This window comes from Phasianus colchicus, chromosome 4 (genome assembly GCF_987193195.1).
Source record: "Phasianus colchicus chromosome 4, bPhaCol1.hap1.1, whole genome shotgun sequence".
NCBI classification, from domain to species: domain Eukaryota; kingdom Metazoa; phylum Chordata; class Aves; order Galliformes; family Phasianidae; genus Phasianus; species Phasianus colchicus.
In genome coordinates, this window is record NC_143439.1 from 19,815,559 (window position 1) to 19,832,511 (window position 16,953).

Sequence of the window (16,953 nt, forward strand, 5' to 3'; positions counted from 1 at the left end):
TCCATGCTCAGAAATTTTGTGTGATATGGTTTACAGCCAGTGCAATGCAACCCTCAAGGAGATGTGGTGCTTTAAAATCTAAAAAGTTTTTAAAAAGTTGCTTTGCCACAGGACAGTCTTCTTCCCAGTTATTTTGGTTATTTTGTGATTGCAAGGGAAGGGAGGCTCAGACTTTTGAACAGGGAAGGCTGCTGCCAGGAAGCAGGGCTGTTCAGGCATCTCCTAGGAAGTCAGATTGTATCTGCCCATCTACTGTTTTTTGTTTGCAGGCATTTACTCACTGAGCATAGTGTTCTGGGATAAATGCTGGATCAAAATCTGCATGAACAGTAATTAATAGGAGACTAAGTGTTTAGACAGGGAAAGACGACCACTTTACATAATATAAAAATTTTTTTTTGAATGTTCAAGACAACTCATAGCATGAAGAGAAATATTTGTATTACTTAGCAATTCTCAGACAAGGCAGGTTCTTAGCCATAATCTAAAGCTACATATCCAACAATCAAATATTTGTATTTAGATCTTAGTAAAAAGTCTCCAATCTCTAAATTAATGTAACGTTGAGTACTGAACATCAAGGGCTAAATTTCGACTGCAGTTTTCCCTATATGTGCAGTAAGTTGAACTAATCTTGACTCTGACTGAGATCATATTACAGTGATTATGATAATCAAATTGAATTTATAATTGTAGGAAAATAAACAAAATTCCCTGTATTCTTTCCTACATGATGAACATTTGCTAGGAAAAAAAGAATCTAAATTTAGGGATATATATTTACAAGTCCTAAGCTATGAGCTCTGCAGCATAGGACATTTTTAATTTGTAATTTGTGTAATAATAGGTAAAAAAAGATAAATCCAGCAAGATCTTTAGAGATGTTGACTTCTTCTCGTCTTTCCTGCATTTTCTGATAACCTTTTCAGTAATTTTCATTAAATAAGTTCTTCTTATGACTGTTGGAATACTTATTTCAGTTCCAACACTTGTATCCTTCACAACATTAGCAAACAAACTTTCAGCAAAAAATCCTAACAATAAACTTCTAATGCTCTGCATAGAAAAAGAGTCTACTTACTTTTGCAGTGCTTATAAAACCCTGCGCACCATGCAACTCCATTTACTCAAATGCAACAAACTTTTTTTCCTTACACTTGAAAGCCTCCATCTTTCTCTCTCAAGCAGTGAGAACAGCTTCCTGAGGGATCAGACAGAACCTGTTCCCTTCCTTGCAGCATGAATACAAGCACTCGGACATCTCAAAGGTAAAAGTCAGAGGTGATTTCCTCTGATCCAAGCTTGTTTTGCTCTCACTTCCCTGTCCCTTCACCTCTGCTTCACCCCCAGCTGTCCTTATCTTCCTCTCTTCCCCTTTTCTGTTTTCCAGAGATTTCTCCTTTTTCTTCTATTCCCAAAGTAACAATCCTCTGCCAAAAATAGAGAATTGGAGTGTCATCTTTCATCACAACATTGATAATTATGTTCTACCTCTCTCCATTTCCTTTGCATTTTGTGTATTTATATCACATCTTTTCATGATGGAGATTCTCTCTTACTGTACCAGTATTACAGTGTCCAGCAAACCAGGCCTGACTTTGGTTGGTGTCTCTTAAATAACACACAAAATCAAATCACTGCAAGAAAACAAGCAGCCTTTCTAAGGGCTTCTGGGAACGATGAGATATTTTTTGCAAGCTAAACTTTGGTAGAAAGTAGCACAGTCTCACAATGTAGAAGCTTTATCTCATTAGTCATTTGACTTAAATGGGTTAGACATCTATACTCTTGGACGAGTCTGTAATTCTTTGTCACAGCCTAATAAGATGCTTCTATTTCTAACATTTTCTTTATTTTTATTTTTTTTCCGTTGAATTTCTCCTTATTGTTCAGATAGTACACCTACAAAATTTAGCTTTTTACAAATCTAGAAAATAGACACAACCCAGACAACCGTTTGTCTCAAACTCCCACATTTTTATGCTCAACATCATTTTTAAACTGAATAATTACACCAAAATCGAGAGCTTTTGCCACCAAAATCAGCAGAGTCTGTTAGATAGTTGGAAGAACTTCTGTTTTGTGTTCAGATGTTTACAAGTTAAAAAAAAAAAAAAGAAAAAGAAAGAAAGATTCACAATAAAAAATTAGACAGCATGAGAAGAACACAGCATTGTGGAAATCTGGAAAATCTCCTTCAGCAAAGCTATTAAACAAGCTCCCAACAGTGTTTGTCAGGTTTTGCAACGTTCTTACCCACTGGACTTCTGAACAGGCACTCATAGCTTTCCATGGCTTCCCCTTGCACCAACAATCATTCCTCCGCAAGTTCTTCTGCAGCAAAGACCGAGGCAAGTCTTCGTGCAGATCCATCCCTCAGTGACTGTGCCTTCCCTAAGTCATGACCAAAACATGCAGCAGAACCCTCTCCTGCCAGATTCCAATCTGCCTCCTCAGATCTTCTGGTTTCTTGATTTACCCTTCCCTGGACTCTCTCCTTCACCCTTCTATAGACACGGTCCCTTTGTTATTACCTGCAATAGCCACAAGCCCTATGGGTTTTATTCTCTTGGCCTGGTTTCAAGTTTCAGTGCTTCCCTCACTTTTCGCCCTCCATGTGTTAATTAGTGGTTCCCTAGCGAGGTCCAGAATCTAGATGCCTGTTTAACTTCTGTCCTCAGCATTTCAAAGATATTAGTCAGGGCCTGGATTGTGGCCATTAGAATACTACTATTATAAGGCAAACAGTTACTCCCATATATTCTTCACCCCCTGCATCTGGAAGACAAATAATGAGTCCCCTGGTGTATAGTTTATTCTCATCCCATATTAATTTTGGTTATAATGATAAGCTAATAATTGCTTCCTGGAAGCATAGTGATGCATGGTAAGGTACCACAAGAACAGGAATATATATATCCTGAGATGAGGATGGCAGAGTTGTGCCTTTGCACACATTGCCACATTCTGAACTTTCTCTCCAATTAAGAAGCCTGCTCATTGTCACTCTAATGAGTTACTCATTGTATTAGCTGTAAAACAAATACTTGATCCAGGCCAAATTATTGTCAATGCAAGCTTCTATGAGTAAAAACCCATTAAATCCCCAGGTGATCATGCCTTTTGCTGCATTGCTATAAATATATGTCAGTGCTGTTAAGTAGTCCAACTGTTAAACTCATCTGCAAGTACTGTGCCTTAAGCTCATCACTGCTAATTCATTCAGGTTCTTCTTCATTTTAAATAATTTCAAGTTTCTTCTCTCCTGGGTGAGGAAATTCTTAGTTTACAAAATTGCAATTTGTGGGACGGATAGAAGACAACACGAGCTTGCAGAAGACAGCAATAGTCAAAGAAAACTTGAAAGCAATTTGCAGTTCTCTCAGTCTTGGGCATGAGATACCGAGGTCTATCAATTTACTCAAATTATCTTTCACCAACATCTCTTTCCTAAAGTATTTTCAATATTCTCTGATCATTAATCACAGCATTTTGCTCTTGTTTGTGTGAATTTTAATATTTTCCCTCATTTTAACTTGTCTCTTTGCTTACCTCCATTAAAGTTCATTGGATACTTGCTTTTTGCACTGTACTGTGCTCACCTTTAGAACATATGAACTACTTAAACAGTAGTACTGTTTAATAAACTATAGACTATTCTAACCATATAAATTTTGATAAGTACCCAACACAACTTTAGGCTGTCTTCTCTTCATATTTGTTTACCTAGCAAGCATACTCTCATAAGTACAAGTCAATTTATTGTTTCATCACTGTAATATCTAACTGAGGTCCGGTATATTTTAATGGTCATCATTATCATCCCAAAAAAACAGTGAATATATGAAAAGAAGATAGATGCTTCTTCTAATGACCATAATAAAGAACACTAATTTACAGATTGGAAATATTTGTTTGCATGATTGACTATGATGTAATAGATGATATATCTTCTGCCATACACCAAAGAAATGCCTCTTTTCTTGCTTTAAAATAAAGGATATAGCACTAGCCCAAATGGATTGAGAAAAGACCAAGGATGGAATTATGCGGGAAAGAGAAAATATTACAGCTCAAGAGGAGAATAAGGTGACTGTAATTTAATTGAGAAAGAAAGACAAGACAGAAGCAAAGAAAAGCTCTAAGTAAAGAAAACTTCTCTAAGGCAACGAGAGGTGTGTCTGCTTAGTCTTCATACACACATACATTATGTAGTGTGGATCAAGAGTAAGCTTTCAAAGCACTTACCGTGCTTCAATTCATATACAAGAACAACCTCAGAATATGCAAACTGGACTCCTTCTGGATGAAACCAAAGCAGCAGATGTGCTCCAGCTGCTAATGGACATTAAGTCAGTAGGAGCAAATTAGAGCTTGCCTAAAGTAACTTCTCACCGTCTAAAACTGGTCCTCAGCACCACTGTTCTACAAGTCAACTCCTACTGGATCACTACTTGGCAGTGCAAAAAGAAACAGGGATGAGAGAAACCATGCAAGGGACTAAGATCAAATTCAGTTCATTTCAAGTTGCTTACCCAAGAGGCACTGTTCATTTTCACTACTTCAAGGATGAATACACATCCACAAAGGAAGCGCACCTTTTCATGAAGCCAAAGAAAATATCAGCATGCACTTAAGTATGATGTAGATGTACGGTAATTTTGGTGAATCAAATATGAGTACCAAACTTTTCTGAACTGAACCTTCTAAGCAACTCATAACTTTCACATTTTAGTTTTCCATTAAAAAATGGAATATTTCTTGTTTTATGCTTACATTGTTTCCAGTTTTTAAATCTTTGTCATCCAGTTGAAAAGAAAAACAAATGCAAAATTTTAGAGAGGGAAAAATTGTAGTCTTATGTAAGCAAGTGAAAGTTTCACCACTGACTTTGATGGGGCCAGGACTTCACCCAGAGTGTTTGTACTGACTTTGAAATAAATGGGCAAGGTTTTTTTTTGCACTACACAATGTTTTGTTGAAGCGATTATAGTATTGACCACTGAAAGGAATATGCATTGTTCTGTCAGACAGCTATGTTATTTCAAGAAGTACTTTCATCATCACTGAATTTTTATGTATTTTAATCTTACCTCATTATTATGGACTAAATACCTTCTTCCTTTGTCTTGTACTTCATGGTCTTTGTTCTTGATCTTGTTTTGATTAGCCAATACTTTCATCCTCAGTCAAGTACCTAAAAATGAATAGAAAAAGAGCTGTCATATATAGGATCAAGTCTTATAATATCAAATGGTATTTTTTACTACATCTATCATTATTATGATAATTATAGATCATAAAATCTTTGTATCTTGTTTCATGCCAACATAACACAATAAATATTTCCTTTGATTGCCACAGGAATCAATCTTGTATTATAATAATATTTCTTCACAGAAAACATACTCATTTTTTTGTTATGATTCAATATTGGGAACTGGTTTTGGTGAAAATTATAAAATAAAAATTAAAATTAAAAAAAAAACAAATGTAACTGCATCTCGTATTTCAGCAAGATGCAAGATAAAGATTTATGCCTTGAAATATTTAAATTGAAATTACCGTCACATATTCACTAGAAAATATTCAAGAAAAGCAGTAGGAGTATCACACCACAGATGAAAAGATTTGCTGGGAAAGTTTTGCAGAAAAGAAAGTTGTTTCAAGGAGATTTGAATGACATGAAGACAGGTCTTTCGTGTATGAGAAACTGAAAGTGCTAGGCATTCTGTGGGATAGCACAGTAAAGATGTTAAGCTATAAAGAGAGAAAAAAAAGTCAGAAAAGATACTGAAGAAGACTAAGAGGGAAAAGAGAATGAGGACTCTCTATGGATATGAAACCTCGAGCCCCTTGAATTTGACAGGAGATTAACTTAACTTCCATGTAACCGAAGCACAGACTGAAGCCCAGTCATTTATATGCCCTGGCATTAGGTCAGCAGAAATACTGCCCATAACTTCTGTGCCCTCAGGATTTCCACTGATGTCTCTTCATGATAAACCCAACAATAAATTTAGCTCTGGTGGTAAATTGTAATCAGTCCACAAAAGCAAACATTATCCAGTATTAAACCTGATGCTTATCTGTGCTGATTTACTACACGTGCATAGGTCCACCAGTTGCAGACTCAACTCAGAAATATTAAAGGACTCCATATTTCCTACAGGCATCTGCAGCAAGTGCTTACACATTAGGAAGCTAGGCTCCTGACAGCCCTGGGAGCGAATTCAGCCCTTGCTTCAGGTGGTCTGAATCATTCCCTGGCAGGTCCCCTGTCTCTGCAGGAAGCACCGGCACCAAGGCTCAACAGCCCCTGCATTGCATCCTTGGACAGCCAGAGAGGTAGGAGAGCATCACACGTATCCTCAGGTTTTGCTGAATGCCTTCACTTTTACTCTGAAGACTACTTTCTCACTCTCACACCATAAAATTAAAATGCATTATTGTAGAAATCTACATAAATTAATTTAATACGGAAGAGAACTGAAGTCTGCGCTCAATTATATGCTTCGAGCGTTACGTACTTTAGGCACTGAGCACAGAACAACTCTGACACAAGCATTTCATTGGATTTCCTCCCCTAAGGAGCAGATTCACTCTCTCTACTCCCCCCAAACGGATGTAGCAATGAAATAAACTATCCCCAGCCAGAAAATGCAGATGTGCTGCTCTGCGTGCTATTGACACCCAACGCTGCATCCACCGAGATTGGAGCCAGAAATGTCCACCACACCCAAGCCATCTCTGAAGAATTAGACAACTATGCCCTTTCTCCAGCAAATAAAACATGTAAAAATTCTAGGGCTTATTTACTGCATCCAAAGCTTTCTTTTTTCTTCCCTATCAGCCTCTTTACCTGAATTAAGCCCCTGTTGAACATTTCTAGTGAAAAACACACTTTCACAGACACATTCTTTCCAAACATTAAACTTAGGCTATTGCACAGTCTGTCTTCTGTTTCACACACTACGCATCTTAGAGAATGAAAAAACAAAAAAAACCCCAAACCCACACAATAGCTGTGGAGTAAGGAATACTAAAAAAATATGAAGGTACTTCCAGAAAAATAAATAAACAATTTCTTGAAGTACAAGTCCAGTCACTGCTCTTTGCTCCTTTCTCCTCCCTGCCTGCCTCTGTCTCACGGCCATGCACTGCTCTCTGGGTAAATTGCAAAGCTTTACACAGAATAAAGAGCAGTTATTCTCACTGACAGTCCTGTATGGAGCCAGAAACTGGGAGTAACTGTGGTCAGGTCCTTTGGGAAAAAGGCCAACAAGATTCCAGGGTATTTTTTCTTTCAGCACTAAGCAATCTATTGGGAATCAAAATTTATCATTGCACTGGACTAATGCTTGAATGTATCAACTTTTTCCTTCCAGGAATTTTGGTTCATGTAAAAATACAGACTAAACATATTTTTATATGCTGAAATGCTCTGCTTTTGCTACAGGCATTCAAATGTGGTCGTAAGGGAATGACTATGAGTAAATATGTATGGATATATGAGTAAGAGTATATTAGACACAAACCGCATTCTAAAAAAAATTTTTTTCTAACTATATGTAATAGAGCATGAAGTTGAATTTAATGAAAAGATATTTACATATTTATCATTTGCAGGCAGTATTATAAAATTAATTCAAGTATCTTTATAAAAACTTTAATTATTCAGCTATAGCATTCTGTGAAATCAGACCTTACAAGACACAGGGAAAAATCAAGTCTCTGTCTACAGCTACGCACATGGTCAAAAAGCTAGAATTTAAAAATGAGGTTTCATTAGTAATAAAATAACGTAATGGTGATGGTTAGCCTGCCACTTGCCTTTTCACAGAAGAGTAGCAGAAGAGACAGAAGCTGAACATCTGTTAAAGCACCCAGAAAACAACTACAACAACCCCACAAACACACACGTTCCTTCCCCTGGTGTAAAGCACTCGGTTCTCCTTTTACTGCTCCTCCAACCTTTTTTTCCCCAAACTTTCCTTAATGACTGAGTTGCTGGAAACATAGAAACCCACAAACAGCCCATAGATTCTCAGTAACAAAATCAATAGCCACAAATTCTCTCAAGTTCTCAAAAGCTTGTCCCAAACCAAAGGCTGGTCATTTACTTGTCGTTCGGCATCGATCCAGCAAAGCATTTATGCATGTAGTTAACTCTAAGCACATGAGCAACCCCATCCATTTCAGTGGGACCTCTCACAAGTTTGATGTTAAGCAAGGGCAAAAGTGACTTGCTGGACCACTGCCACTGAACAGAAAGCCCTTACCAGAAAGGCTGAATATTTCCATGCACATAGTGCCTGGCCCCTTTCGTGTGAATGGCTACTTAAAGATAATGATCACAAGAACCTCTGTTATTTCAGGTACAGTAGGGGATGGAAGACTTTTTGATGAACATAAGAGAAAACAATCATCTGTCCATCCAAATGGGTATGACAGCCACTATCAGGTGTTGTTTCTGTGTTTCCTAGGACAACCAAAATAACATTATTGTGTTGCCACGGCAACACAAATATATTATATCACAATGCTAAATACATTCACAGTATGCAACAAGAAAAATGCCTTATTTATAGAAACTTAACAGATGAAATATCCTTATTCAGCTCAAGAACAATCTTTCCTCCCGGCAACCTGCATGCTAAATCAATCTAGAATTTATTCTTGTCTGTCCCTGAACAGTGCACCACCACAATTTTACTTCACATCAGTGAAGCAACCCACAACCTGTTGGATTTTGTATCGCATGATTAATCATGGGTATCAGTCAAAAATGGTATTCTTCCTCTGCTTGTACACGTGGCTTGAAAACAGTTTTCTGACCTGGTCATTGCTTCTTGTTTGATAAATGTGCCATACTGTATATGGACGAGAAACAAAGTCTGAAATTGGTGGCTCATTGCCTGCATAAGATCTTTCCAACAAATAGCTGCTGGTCAGATGTTCTTTCCAGTCTGGGATAACACATTTCCGATTTTCTCCTGCAGCAGAAAAATCAGTCCACTGTCTCCCATCACTGTGTTTGCAGATCAGGTAGCTGAGAAGTAACCTCCACTACAGACAGCCTTTTAAGAATACAAGGAATTAATGCAGAATAACAATATTTTTTTTTTCTCCTGAGCTATGATTTGAACTACTTCTTGTTTCCACAGTCTGTTCTGTGATTTTGGTGTAAGTCTAAAGAACCTTCAGCTTCATTTAAAAACACTGAGAACGCGAACTTAGGTTCTAATAATAAGTTACATTGACTAAGATGCAAACAATTCTACAAGTCTAGGTGTGGACAAGTGCATTAGTATAGCGGCAAAGCACCACAGGAGAAAGACAGATTCAAGTTCCTGCTGCCAAAAATGATTTTGCCCTTAACTTATGTTAGAAGTGTATTTGTTCCCAAAGCTCTTGTACGCATCACCCTATGCAGTCTACTCCACACAGTCATAGATAATAATGAGATAGGCAGTAAGTATTTAGAAAACATACACTGATCTTCTGATCACTTCTTAGTAGATGAATTGATGTGTGGGACACGGCTACCTTACACCTGAGCTTCCTGGCATGAAGCCTCTTACCACACAGGGAACTTCAGATATTTGCTTTGGGCTTGCAGATGTCTGGCAAGCTGGTCTGAAGTCCAAGCTCTTGGCTGTCAGACTCAGTCATTTAAAAAAAAAAGGAAAAGCTATCACTGCCCACATACAGGCCAACACCATGGCTTGGGCACAGGGAACCAGCAACATTCAAGGAATGAGGCATGCATCAGGTGTACTACATTTCTTTGCTACACCAAAACCAACCCACACAGCAGTGTAACAGATTCAGCACAGGCTGGATTTGATGGACTCACCAAAATCTCCGATTCACGCTGCAAAGTCTACATCATGCATCTGCAGTAAGTTTGATGTACATCAGATACACAAAGTTGGCTATTCATGGCCCACGCACCACAAACACACACATTTCTGTTCAGAAAGCCTCGGAATGAGATATAAAATCATTATACACCACAGAGTATTACAGCCAAAACTGCCATTCCCTCAATCCCACACAGAGATGCCAGTACCTGAATGGGCTCAGAGTGGAAGAAATGATTTTGCCTACTAAAACACAGAGCTGTATGATGAGTCCTTGATTCTGTTACTCCATAATCTGTGAAGAACAGCAGAAGTTGTGTTCAAAACCACCAGTCCACCCATTGGTCAATGTATACTCCAAAAGGACTTGATCAAGAGTGGACCAAAATCATCCTCGCTTTAATGAATTCATAGCCAGCATTTTGATAGAGAGAATCAATTCTACATAGCTGCACTCTTGATTTTACTATTAAAAAAAAAAGTCAGCCTCAAGCTATAGCAAAACCTAAACAGAACTGGTGGGACAATGTAGCAAAGGTTGCCTGGCTGACCTATCTGTGAAATATAATTATTTCAATTTTTGATGAGAAAAGAGAGATCAGGGTCACAGATATAAGTATTTACAAATGCAAGCTATTATCTTAAGAACTCTGGGATTTAGCTGGGGAAAAATACATTTACTGGAATGAACACTGACAAGTAAAATATTTAATCCCCAAAGTTTTATTTCTCCTAAACATAAAATAATATTACTTTGAATGGTCCATAAATAACATTAATGGGGAGATTCTGAATGGAAAATCTCTAATGATATATGAGAGAGGACTTAAATAGGTTTAACTGGGCTCTTTCTCAAACTTGGCAACTGTGTTATAAAAGACTTTGTTTTTTTTTAAAGAAACATTACAGTATGTTATCTGTTTTGGATCAAGTCCTAAAGAAGATTTTTGTTCCAAATTTGCGAATGCCTCCAATGCAGAAGCAAGAACTGGAAACATACTTGTTACTGCACTTTACAAGGTTAGAGAACAGAGGTGTTTTTGGAGCTCTGTGTTGTGATGTGAGCTGTCTATATACGCCAATAGATGATTATGCTAAGCCTCATTTGTGCTTAAACATAATGTGCATAAAGGAAGGCTTCCTAACAAAGTCATGTCTGCAGAGCTTCTATGAATATACATTAAAAAGCCAAATAGATTAACTGTTGTGTTTTCCTTCTCCATTTTCTAATACAGTGCCATAAATCCCATTTCTGCAAGTTAAAAAACAGAAGCAGAAAGATAGGCAGGCTGTGTAAATAAGCATATGAATGTTTTTTCCCTAGCTGAGGCCCTTCTAGTCCTCGTGTTCACACCTAAAGCAATATAGCAATACTGGGACATAAACCACAGGTCAAAATATAAGCTCATGAAAATTGATGATGTTCCCCAACATGAGAATTTTAAGCAAAGTAGCAAATCCACCAATGGTGAATCGTCAATGTGGAATCAGTTCAGGATTAGAAACTGAAATAAAGTTGTTGAGATACTAGAAAAGTGTGAACCACTGTCTTAAATATCACACAAGGGATTTACATGATAAAGAATTTAGTGACTCATTTGCACAACATAAATGTGCATTAATCTAGGCTGCATGCTGAACAATTTTGAACTTAATAAAAGAAGTGATTGCTGAACTATGATATAAGTATGCCATATTTTCTCATTTAAAAAAATAAAATCATATCCAATGTATTAGACAGTCTAGTAAAAGTATGCACAGTATAAGTAACAAATCCAAATCTCTCTATTTAAGAAAAGAATCGATCAAGAGTGTAATTATGAGAAATGTTGATTATGTGTAACTAAAAACAATAAATTATCCAAATTACTTAGATTTGTACTTAGCAAGCATTAGTTAAAATGTCAAAAGCAAAATTTTACAGTAAGCCAACCATTAAGGTGCCTTACGTAAGCATTAGTAAGACATATTGGTGGAGAAAATTCAGTGAGATTATTGGCCTGTTATAACAGTTCTCAGATACCTAGATTTTAGACAAAATATTTCATAAATACTTCAATATTGTGAATAAAAATTAGGAAATAATCCACAAGCAGCAAATGCTTTGTTTTATCTTCCTACAACATTCAGAGTTCATTCTCTTCATACTTGTAGCAGATTTTGTACTGGAATTTTTTCCCAAAAAGATTTACATGTTCTAAATGGCTTCTACAGCATGACTCTCCAAATTGTGCACTATTCACTTCATGAGTGCTTGTGAGCAATAGTAGCAGTTCTTGTATATAAAAACAGCAGCACATAAGCAGATCCAATCTACCCATGGTAAATGCATAGTAACGAAGACATTGATTTAAGAATACAAGCCTATCCACGATGGCTTAAAAAGAAAGCAGTTTAAATCGGTACAAAACCAAAAAGTTTTGAGGTTATATTCAATACTCTCTATAGCCTGAGATTAGAGTTTGCCTAAAAACTGCAGTTCTGAAGGTCTTACACATGAATTGATGCTGTTCTGAAATAAATACAAAATGGTAACTGTGTAGATTTAAAAATAGAAAATGGCTACATCGAGGACAATGAACATCTTCAAAGAATGGCCTGTTTGTTCTCCATTAATGAAGTTTCTCATAACACCAAGAATTTTAGCCTGTAAGTAACATTCATGATGTAATAAACTTAGAGAAAGCACATAGGTAAACCAGTTAAAACCACTTCCCATAGATGCTATTTTCGCTGAAATATTGAAATAAAGGATTTTAGAGCAATATCTCTGACAGCTGAAAATGATACTAAACTTGAGTACAATGTTTTATTGCAACCAAGTATGGATATCACATTAAGCACAGAATTGCTCCTTTCCAAATACTAGAAATGAGGTCTATATTTGGAATTTAACTGACCATTTTCACAAGCAGGAAAACATTGCCTTTGTATGCAAATCAAATCACTGTGTACAGAAGACATTCCGTAACAGGAATCAGCCAACCAGCTCAAATCAGATCAGGCTTTGCTTTTATGATATAGAAACTTTCTGTCTACTGACCAGTTAGGTATATTCTTTTTCTATTTCAATGTAATTAATCTACAGAATGAAAAGAAAGAATGAAAAGCAATTTGCTAGAAGTTTTCTAACAGATACTATAAAACAAAATACCTTCAGCATAGCTTTTATTTCCGTTTCTCCGCAGACTGGAAGAAAGTGGAAAAAATAAGCCCTAATTACAACTGTTAGGTATCATTTACCATTTCATATTCACATATAGTTTTCACTACACAAGATTTTATCAGTTCATGACCTTTGCATAATAGAGACTCAAACAGCCTAAACACAATCTAAAAACAGCTCTCAGAAGCTGAGTTTGAGGTACTGGAAATGTATATTACATATCTTCCATTAAAAAAGAGCAATTTCTATGCAAGTTTTAAATACTCTTATCACTTATTAATCTGTTTTTCACTTTTAACTTTTTTTTCTTCTGTACTTCCATCACAGTTCTTCCATTGACACTGCTGTGTAATGATTGCTCTGCTTTCAGATAAAGTAAAGAATTAGGCATTCTCAGAAAGTGTACATCTCTACATCGATAAAGCAGGCATACAATTCCTCCCCTCCAAAAACAAGGTCTGCAAAGCCACTTAAATAAACTAATTTAGCGAGGGAGTTACATACGGTAATGCTGAAGAGAATATTTGAGAGAGAATTAGAGAGCATGAGATTCACGTTTTTAGGACAGAGAATGAAGAATGTGGAGAAAAAAAAACATGAGCACAGAGGAAGAGAACAAACAGGCACAGAACAGTCAACAAAGAAACCACTGAGCTAAGGAAAAAAGTCACCTGCTGCATTTGCTTTTAATCATCAGCTTTGCTTCACAAGTTGCTTCACAACCAACTAGATGCATATTCTCCCCATTAGAACAACTGTGAACTCCTCTTATCTGTATGTCCTAATACATTACACTCATGTTCTGACTTTTTCATCTTTAGGTCCTTTTGTGGAAAATACTGACCGGTTAATCAGCTATTCCAGACACAGACCTTCCAGCTAAATACAATGCACTCACTTTTGTTTTTATTTCAAAGAAAATGGTTAAATGAAAACCACCACCAGAGAGGTGCCAGAGTCACTGACCCCGGAGGTGTTCAAGAAATGTGTAAATGTTGCACTGAGAGATATGATTTAGTGGGAAATAGTGGTTACAGATGAATGGTTGGACTGCATGATCTTACAGGTCTTTTCCCACCTTGGTGATTCTATGAAAAAGGAACTATGAAAACTTACGTGTATGCAAACGATGCATCCAGGCCTTCTTGAACCACACTGAGCCTTATGAGTCTGGTGAATTATATTTATGAAACTACCTATTTAAGAATTGATACAATTAAAGCAGTATATCCTTTTGTGCTTGAAGAATAGAAATGACCAACAGCTCCTGTTTGTATCTAAGGTTTGATAAGATTTATGAGACATTGTTATAAACCTGACATTAATAGTCTCGTTCAAATCACTTTTTGTTGAGCAAATAAAATGGTCCTGCCTGAGGAAAGATAGCAAATCACTTATTTTTCTCTCAGCTCCAGGCTTCTATTGAAGTGCTTGCTGGAGGATCAGTTTTGCAATACCTTGAGACTGCCTCAGTTGGAGCCGAACTCCACACAAATGCACCCCTTGCTTCAGTTAAGCCTTGGATCATGTCCTGTCATAAGATAAATTATTCACGATGATCAGCACTTGGGAAACAGAGCTTTGTAGATGCCACAAAAAAAAAAAAAAAAAAAAAAAAAAAAAAAAAGGCTGTACAAAAGGACTGAAACACTTTCAAGATGTAAGAAGTAAAGTAAAAACTGCATTTCAAAAACTACGAAGATAGCGTCAATCAAACATATTGCAGAGACATAACCTTATTTCTATGTGTTTATTTTGATTAAATCAGAAATACCGATCTGGTATCCCAGAAGATTAAAGTTTCCTTACGTCTAACAATGGCAATAAATCATCCGTATCTTTAACACCAAAATGGTTTTAAAAAGTGCTGAGTTCCCTGTGCCTCGGTCACAGAAGTTCAGGATTTTCCTGCCTTCAAATTAAGATCTTTGTCATTTCCAGCTTCCTTCAGCAATCTTTTCTCACAGGGCAGATTAACATGGTTCTACTGTGCCAAAATCACCATCTTTTTTTTTTTTTTTTTTTAAATGAGCATTCCTGTAGGAATTCTGTAAAACGCCAGCATAGAAAAGAAGTTTATTTGTGTCCTTTGACTTAAGCAGGGCAGCTTGAAAATTCCTAGATTGAACTGCAACAATTCTCTTTCTGCAGGGATTCCTGCTGGTCCTTCTTTTCTTGATTTCACTTCATTTTTAACCTATTACAGATACTGTTTTACAAATGGATACATCTTTAGAAATACTTACCATGCATTTTGTGCTTCAGAATATTTTACAGAATCCTCCTCTTTCCACACAGTCTCAAAAACTTCTCATGTCTGTTTGCATATCTGTTTTAGCTTTCCACATACATTTTATAATATGTATTTTATTAATATATAATGAATTATATATGTATTAAATATCATTAAAATACACATATTATTACATATTATAATACATATATATATATAACATCCATATATAACTCTACTTGCTGGGGTTTTTGTTTTGTTTTTTAGGATCAATATGTTAGCTGATGGCTGAAATCATATTTTGTTGCTGATTTGTCTTTCAAGAGAAATATGGCTCATAATCCAGACTAACAAAGTCTTACTCAATGGTACAGGTCTACTCAACCGGGATTTTTGGTACCAATCACAAAGATACAATACAATCAGTGTACTTATTCCAAACTTGGACTATTTCCGCCTACTCCATTGGAGCAGGTTGCTCTCAGAGCCAAAGACTTCACAGTTGGGTCTGAAATGGACAGCCCTTTAAGAGATATCATCTTATATCATATCATTCATTTCATTTCATATCATCATGAAATGAAAAACAGAAATATATATTTTTTAAAAAAATTAAATAAATTAAAGAGGAAAGAGATGTGTCACAGCATCCAGGTTTATATACCAATGTGAAGTGCCCTGGTTTTGGACTATGAATACTCCAGTATTGCTTCTCTCTCCACGTCATCACCTGAATGTTCCAAGTGGTGAATCTGCCTCCACTGAGCAATAGGAGTCTTTGCAATGACACTGACAAGCACTGGATCATCCCCTTTATGAGGAAACTCCTAAAATTCATATGAATATCCTAGGTTCTGCTTCTAAATGAAAGCACTCAAATTGAAGGTACATTTTCTGCCTTGTAAAGGACTTGCTCAAACTTGTCTAAATCAGCACGGTCCTTGGCTCACACCATTTTAATAAGACCCCTGTGTATTAAAGCAGATTATATGACACATGTTAAGGTTCATGTTTGATATCAAATTAAGTATCTGGATGATTTATGGAAGAGTTCACCTCCCTTTCCCCCAGGTGAGGTTTAATACTAATCTTCAACCAGATCTTCCAACACTTTCTGCATTTAGGCCTTCCCCGCTTGAAACCTTCAGTGTTGTTTTTATTATCACAAGAGACCAATACCCAGCCTAGCATCTGTTATTATTCCCTTGCCTTCTCTCCCTAGGAGGATGCATGAACCTAGCATATATCACTGTGATTACTGGATGCTGCTAAATTCCTAGAAGAAAGAAGCATTGCTTTCCTCTGCCTCGTAGAAGGATTTGATTGCACTATTACTCTGTGCACTAATATGCTGCTTGGCTATAAAGGGAATTGTTGAGTAGTTTCTTTAAAAAAAAAAAAACACAAAAAAACAACATAGCAATAAAAGCCCCACAAGTTCCATAAAGTAAACGAACACCCACCATTAGCTCTTACCCACAAGGATCAGCATGACAGCTGTATTGATAATGACAGGCATTTGGCTGGAAGCAGTTTGGGAGGCAAAAGTGTGAGTTACGCCTCCCTGTATATAGCAGGATGCTGTGCATTAGCATCTGTCACTGAAAGCAAAGGCAGGTGATGCTATAGGTCACTCACCTCCTTCTTGTTGTTTCCACTGACAGAGAAGCTTCACAGGTCATCGGGGA

General features: G+C 36.7%; 1 long non-coding RNA gene across 1 annotated transcript in view; it reads right to left on the reverse strand.

Moving 5' to 3' along the window:
* The window catches only part of LOC149918105 (uncharacterized), a 40,567-nt gene that overhangs the window by 8,535 nt on the left and 15,079 nt on the right, over positions 1-16,953 (reverse strand). Inside the window, exon 2 of the long non-coding RNA XR_016465881.1 lies at positions 5,094-5,197. This is a non-coding gene — a long non-coding RNA (uncharacterized LOC149918105). The remainder of the gene's footprint in view (positions 1-5,093; positions 5,198-16,953) is intronic.